The sequence below is a fragment of the Hydractinia symbiolongicarpus genome, chromosome 15 (genome assembly GCF_029227915.1).
Source record: "Hydractinia symbiolongicarpus strain clone_291-10 chromosome 15, HSymV2.1, whole genome shotgun sequence".
NCBI lineage: Eukaryota > Metazoa > Cnidaria > Hydrozoa > Anthoathecata > Hydractiniidae > Hydractinia > Hydractinia symbiolongicarpus.
Window position 1 is genome coordinate 1,515,537 of NC_079889.1, and position 7,874 is coordinate 1,523,410.

Sequence of the window (7,874 nt, forward strand, 5' to 3'; positions counted from 1 at the left end):
ACATTAATGAATCTTTTTATATCTGCAATACGAATGTCTTCAGAATACAATCAAAAGATCAAGAAGGTGAGTTTTATTTAGTTGTCATCGAGTCAATTCTCGATGTCCTTGTAACATAAGATAATCTAGGACCATATTGTGCTTTAAATCATTTATTTTGTAAACAATTCATTGACATCTAGCTAGCGAATATATTTTTTTAAACTTTACAGGAACTTTCGTTTCTGCTGCCACAAATGATAGGAGGGTGAGGGTAGGTGATTGAGCGATTCCAAATATATTTTTCAATTCTATTGATGTAATTATGCCCCTCAACATTTTCTATTCTAATAGTCACAGTGGGCGTATACTTTTATTTTGCGGTAGGCAAACTTATATCCAATTGTGAAAAACAGTCGACGAGGATGGGATTCGAACCCACGCGGGCAGAGCCCAATGGATTAGCAGTCCATCGCCTTAACCACTCGGCCACCTCGTCTGGAAGGCTTAAAATGAACATGTGTTAATTTCCAAGTTATCTCTATAGCAACGAGTATTCTGATAAGAAAAATTGCTTTGAAAACAAAATAGCTAAAAATACCATTCTTTCGTTCAATATTTCGCCAACTCAAAAGTTATATTTTATCTGTACATCTTGTTGCAGTGTTGGTGATAACTTTCATTCTAAGCATTACGCAGTGCTAAAAAACGAAAATATCACATTTTACATATTTTAATCAATCAGTTATTGAATTTTCTAAAAAGCCGATAAGAATGCTTTATTCTATTCTCAAGAAAAACATATTTTGTCATTTATTATTTACAAAGTAAAATGCATGAAAGGCTCATTGCATTTTTAACCAAGGAACCAATAGCTTAAAATACCGATATTTGTAGCTTTCTATGAAGGAAACCCCCTGAAGTACTCTCTTTCAGTTAAGGGTCTCGAATAATAAAGTTACTTGTCTAACGCGTGGTGATCAACATAAAATCACGCAAAGCAGGATGTATGGGCACCAAGACTCCTTGGATAAGAACTACTAATATTTCTTCCACATAGCAGTAAGTACCTTTTTATAACAATTTTTAACGCTGAATATTTCATTTTGCAATTAAAAGTTGCAAAAATTAAGTTGTAGTAAACTCACTAATGATTTGATGCTTATCGCGTTTCATATTTCCAAAACTTCGTTGAAACATTTGTTGAGTTTTTTTCTGATAATGTTACTAACTCAAGTTTTTCACGTATTACAAAGTAATCCTGTATTCTGCCTGTATCCTGCAATATCTGATTCTTGCCAAACCCGCTTCGATTTCGAAGATCGAAACACTAAACCTGCGGTGGAAGTAATAGAGTGAATACAGTATTCTTGGTCAATGTAGAAAATAACATTACAAGAATTTTTTAGGCAAATTGAGAAGATTTTTTATCAAATTTTTTATACAATGGTGCAAAATATGTCCTTGTTTTTTTAATATCGTTTGATCTAGCATAAAGTTGCATGCGAGAACGCCATTTAATTAACGCACACAAAGAAGTGGTAATTAAATAGAGACCTTGCGTTAAAATGACTCCTATGACTTTGAGCCTTGACTGGACAAGTAATGAAAGGTAGATATATAATACTTAGATGTTCGGTTTTATTTTTGGCTGTAGTAGCTATTTTCCACGAAATTATCATGATAATTTCGTGGAAAATAGCTAAATTTTAAGGTAAATGTCTCATCAACTACCTCATTATTCGCTAGCTAAATTTTACGCCCCTTTTTTCTATTTACCTTGATTAGGTAGATAATTGAACTGGAAAGCTTGATAGAAGTTTAACTCTGATCCTGTAACTAAACGAATCCATTGCACCGACGCCTTAGAAGTGTCCACATATTTATGTGGAGTAATTCTTATGGATCACGTTTTGTCTAATGCATAGCAAAATGCATAGCTAGCTTTCAACGTATAGCTACAATCTTTGCAATTGGTTATAAGTTCCGTTCTTATCCCAGATCTCTTTGAGTTGGTTTATCTTAAAAAGCTCTTGGAAAGGAATTTTGTCACCAAATTTTATCACCAAATTTTATCACCAAATTTCTCCAGTTTTTAAAGCCTAATTTTCGAGTGCTACTTTAGTAGGACTCGTTGTTTGTAAACAGGACTGTACTTATTTACTAACCCAATGCATAAGTAATCTTGCTAACCATAGGTTAAGTCTTAGAGCGATGTTGCTATTTTCAATTCATTGCCGCGTCACTCTCTCCATTAGGTCTTCTTCACACTTTGTGGACAGAAATCATCCCGAAATGCAATGTGCACAAGCTAAATCGAAGGACTCGTTGCAAAAGGTAGGAAGCTATTTCCTTTAACATAACTATTCTGTTCACACGATATTCAAATATTGGAGTAAAATTCTTTTGTTTCATCTATGGGATAGGCTGGGATCTGCGTGAACGATCATTATCCGAATCGTGTAAACATAGTCTAAGAAAGACTATGTTTACACGATTTGAATATAAGACTTTTTTGGGCTAATTTTACATTCGTCTCTGAAGCTAATTTAATGTTGCCAAAAAGAAAACGATCTCTAAACAAATTATCAAACTTTCTTCACGGTTACTATTGCCCGTGCCTACTTTGCAAGTACACTTGAGCTTTTAAGGCCTGTTAGGGTATTGTTTGTAATAATGCTATTATTTTATTTTCTACAGAAATGACTGTGAATGTAGCTTTAAAAACATCTTTCTTCTTTTGAGGTTTTAAGTGTAATGCTTTGACGATAAGCGTCCCGTGAGATAGCCAAATAGTTGTACCACGGCTTTACTTCGGACCCACACAATCTCGATTCCAGGGCCTGTAGCGTTTTTTTCTTATATGAGGATGAAATGCGTACGAGTTTCATCCTCATATCAAAATAACGCTACAAATGTGCAACATAGTGTGTAACCTGTACTAAGCGCTCAACGACGGGCTGTTTCTTGTGTTTATTTTTAAACCCAAGTTACGATACAGTTTTTTAAAAAGGGTATTACACCTATGCGTATACCTTTACTCCTACTAACCACTCAGCCTGGTGTTAATAATGGACTATTTCATGTGTGTTTATTTAAACAGAGGCTGCGATTAAGATTTTTTCAAAAGGGAATTTTTATGTCTATGCAGATGTGTAACATATAATTTATTAACTTTCACAGAATCCTATCCTGTAAAAATAAATAGCATTGACTGATTGACGTACTGCATGCCTGTACTGAAGCGCTACACCTGAATGTGCAGCACAGTTCACGGCTCTTATTAAGCGCCCCACATGGTATTGAACGGCAGGCCACACAGTTACTCGTGGTTTAAGTCTCTATATTTATAACGCGTTTTGTCAGTCTGTCTGAGCACCTTGTCTCTTTCTTTATTTCAAGATTTATTTCGAGAGCAATATGGGATGCAATAATATTATCCTTTTTAGTACTCTCACATTGTATTGACAATATAATCTATATTATAATGCCCGTATACGTCTGTCTGTCTGTCTGTCACGCAAAATGGTAGCTTAGCTGCGCAATAGCGAGAAGTACGCAATGCGGTATAAAGAGGACGGGCGAACCCGTGGATTTTCCACGGGCTAACGACTAGTAATCTATATTGTTGACTGGCTCCCTCACTCAGATAAAAGATAGCTAGCTTTGAGAAGTTTGTTTTTCATTATTCTTGTAAACTATAAATTGAACGATATATATCTATATTATAATACCAGTATACGTCTGTCCGTCTGTCTGTCTGTCACGCAAAATGGTAGTGCAAGTAGCAAGACGCACGCATTATAAAAAAACAGGCCAACCCGTGGATTTTTCCACGGGCCACCGACTATCCTCTATATTTTAGTTGCTAATAAACATCAAAATACGCGTGACATACAAAGTATGCACAGCTACTCCTGCCAGGATTTGAACCTGAATCTCTTTCCATATTTTGTAATAAGAATCATACCTTAGACCACAGGAGCCATTATGAGTCTCGTGAACCGATGTTTGGCTATGTTACATCAACTACATAGAAATACAAGAACAGCTTCATTTTGCAAAAAAAAATTACATTCTTTATGCTCAATCAAATTAGATAAAAAGCAGATACTTCTAAGTATCTGCTTTTTTCTTAAGAATTATAAAATGTGTATTAACTGTTTATTATCACAGTTGAATGACTTCATATTAGATTCTCACTTCAACAAAATTATTTTGAATCCCACATTTGATAAAATTTCTGATTAACTCAAACAGCCAACTCAAATCATCTGTTAAGAATCGTAGCTCCCATTCTCTTGTATTCTCTTTTAAAGCGAAAGTAAAGGTGAAGGTTATCACCCTGAGAATTTTTAATAGTTGCCACAATCTTGTTGGTCCTGCTGATAATTCTTATCTAAATTAAATTTAGTTAACATAACATCCACTTCAGAATCTTCTAAGCACAACTTGATACGTACGATATCATTCCAAATATAGAGTCGTGACCATAAATTTTGCGTTGTTAGATTTAGTAATTTAACTTTTGCAACAAATAAAACTCCGCTTGTTGTTTTTGTTTACTTGTCACTTGTATTTCTTAAAAACTAATCGTTAGCCCGTGGAAAAATCCACGGGTGCCCCCGTCATTTTTATACCGCATTGCGTTCGTCACGTTACTTGCGTAGCTTAGCTACCATTTTGCGTGACGGACAGACGTATACGGGTATTTTAATATAGACTAGTCGTTAACCTGTGGAAAAATTCACGGGGTTGCAAGTCCTTTATATATAGCATTTCGTGTTCCCGTAACAGGACGCGTCTTTCGCGGACAGACAGACAGACGGAATACGGCTATTATTAAAGAGACTAGCCGGGAAACCCGGTGTCGAAACGCCAGGTAAGCTAAAAGTAATTGTTGTCGAACGCTCTGAGAAGCACTTAATAAGAACCGCAAACCATGTGACACGGTCAGGTGGAGCGCTTTAGTACAGGTAAATTGTGCGGCACACGCGTTTAGGCTTAAGACCCTATTTAAAAAAAACTATTGCAGCTTTGGTTTACAAAACACAGGATACACTTTGTTGAAACGGCGGGTTAAGCCACAAGTAGCTGTGTTACCCAGTGTTAAACACCAGATTGAGTGATTAATAAGAACCGTCAACTGTGCCACACATTCAGGTAAAGCGCTTTAGCACAGCCATATAGTGTGTAGAAAATCAAGTGAAGTGCACACAACTTTATGGTGTTTCCGGTGTAACATACTATTCAAAATATAACTTTCGACAACTTAGGTAAAATAAAAAACAGATTACAATTCATTGTTACCACGTCATAGCGAAAGCAGCCGACCAACCTTCTTTATTTTTCAGGGAATGTTCCAGGGAAAAGTTCAAAAAAATGTTAAGCTGAGCGCTTAGTATAGGAAAAAAATGTGTACTTTTTTCTGTAAAAAACGTTATCACAACTTCGGTTAAACAGAAACACGGGAAACAGCCCGTTGTTACCACTGGACTAAGCGCTTAGTACAGGTAGACTGTGTCGCACATGAGTATAGGCGCAACACCATTTTTAAAAATATTTTATTGCGACTTCAATTTAAAAAAAAATCAGGAAACCGCCTGTCGTTATCAAGTTCAGTTAAAAAAATATATACTCAGCAATTTTATTTTTCAGCATAAGCTTTCATAGCAGTAATAAAATTGGTAGCTGCCTAACTGCATTTAGCATAAAAATTAAGAATTGCGTTGCAGCCAAACTGCATTTAGCTACTTTCACTTTTTAGCCAGAAGTAGCTAAAAGGAGCTAGCTAGACCCAACTTCAACATAAAAATAAATAACAATATACCAAACTGAAAAAACTTTAAAAGAATAGGAATAAAAATAAAAATAGCTATAGCTAGCTGCCTCAAAATATACGTTTTTAGCTAGCTAGCAAAAAACTTAAATTGGTTTGTTTAAGATTTATACATGGCTAGAAAACGTGATAAAATATTCACCTTTACAGGTGAAAACATACAGAAACAAAATAATCCTATAGGATAGAAAGTACTTAGAAGAAGATCTACCAAACAAAACCAAAAAGTAGATCCACCAAACTTCACACCAACACTTCCAAACCAAATTGGCTTTCGTAAGGTTAGCATGTTCCCTCCGTTGGCATGTTGAGGCCGCGAAGCACTTGGATTGGTCATTAGTGAAAATCCAGCTCCGTGATTGGTCTATTGCGCGTGAGCGGTCCAAGGCCGGTAAAAAGAACGGGGTCTGCCGGTATGCAAAATAAAACTGCAGGGCCGCGGGGATACAAATTAAAGTTATTTTCCACTTCAAGAAAATATTCCCCGGAATGGAACGGACAAGAACAGAACGGAACATTCTCCAGGTTATGTTATTGCGCATATTTTAATACAAAAAGTAAGCACAGTTTGCACATTTCTCACTAAAATGAAATAATCTGATTGGCCAACTAATTTTCTACTTGTCGTTTCCGCAAAGAACTCCAAAGCGTTAAGCAAAAACTCCATTCCACTTTCCTCGGGACGGAACAGAAAGGAAACTGTTCCACTTTTTGTGTAAGTACGCATGCTTAGAAATTGAAAATAGCCTAGAAGTGGAAAATACCGTTGAAGTGGAAAATATCCTTCAAGTGTAAAATAGCCTTTGCCTAGAAGTGGAAAATAGTCTTGATAACATGTTTCGAAAGTGAAGTCTTAGTTGTCTGTCAAAGTCACTACAATTCTTCGTCGTCCCTTGTATTTCAGCCTCGTCTAAGGTGCTGCTTTTATGAACGGTGCAGGTAAAAAATCACAGGGACCAGTTCATAAAGGGCTATGCTTACGACAGCGTTTGGCGTAGTCAGAATTATTAATCATTACTAACTTAAATATCATTAATTTAAAAACTATGCACTCTGTTTTACCACATCATAATTAATTTTTTGCTTGATTTTTTTGCCTTGCATCTTTATTTCAGACAGTGTCAGTATCACTTCTATATTCCCACGCATTAAAATTGTTGTGTTTTCTTATTTTGAAAGGTGATGCAGCCTTGTTCTCTCGATACATCTATGACATCTTTCGAGACATCAACAGAAAAGAAGTGAAAAATAAATTAATCGAAATTACCAGTTTTTATCAATCCCTGATGTTTATTATTGAAGTGAAATACGCGATGTCGTTTTTTGATATGAAAATTACATGATCAGCTATTCCTCAGGATGGATTATGAATTTTCCCCTCTTTAGCCCACGCCAACAAGAAGAAGTCAGTCTTATCTTTCCTGGTTTTTACATTGTGTTTATGGAGCATGCAGCAGCTAAAAATATTTCCATAACGGCTTATCGAACATTGGACTGATACTACAAAATAGCAAATAACCACCGTCCGTCCCTATGACAAAGAAAACAAACAAAATTAAAAGAACATAAAGAAGAAAAAGACGAGAACATTGCTGGTTATACAATACTGTAGAAAAGCGTCAGAAAATTTTGAAAAAGCGTTGAAGAATTGAAGGAGCCTTGTGAAGTAACTTTAACGTTACGAAAACTGAAAACGACATTGCCATCACTAAGGTCATCTATAGATATCATATTAATTGTCCATGCTGTAATGCATGCTAAGTCGACCAAAGTAGCTAACATTTGTTTTGCCGAATCAGAGGACACCGACGAAAAAGTAGTCCAGTAAGGTAGTCGTGGAAGCTCTCTTCTCAGCTTGCACAACTGATTTTAAAATGACTGATGCCAGTGTTATTGTACGCACATACAGATCATTAGCATATTTATTAATATTGGAAGCGTTACCGATGAATGACATTAAACAAAGCCTAAACACTAAAGATGAATTTAGATCGCGTGCGTTAATCATTAAATTTTGAATTCACAGCATAATGTTGCGTTATTTTCTTGTTTTTTT

At 35.8% G+C, this 7,874-nt stretch overlaps 1 non-coding gene across 1 annotated transcript; it reads right to left on the reverse strand.

Moving 5' to 3' along the window:
• Positions 1-396: 396 nt before the first annotated feature.
• Trnas-gcu (transfer RNA serine (anticodon GCU)) lies at positions 397-478 on the reverse strand. Its single transcript has one exon. It is a non-coding gene; the product is annotated as a tRNA-Ser (tRNA).
• Positions 479-7,874: the final 7,396 nt, after the last annotated feature.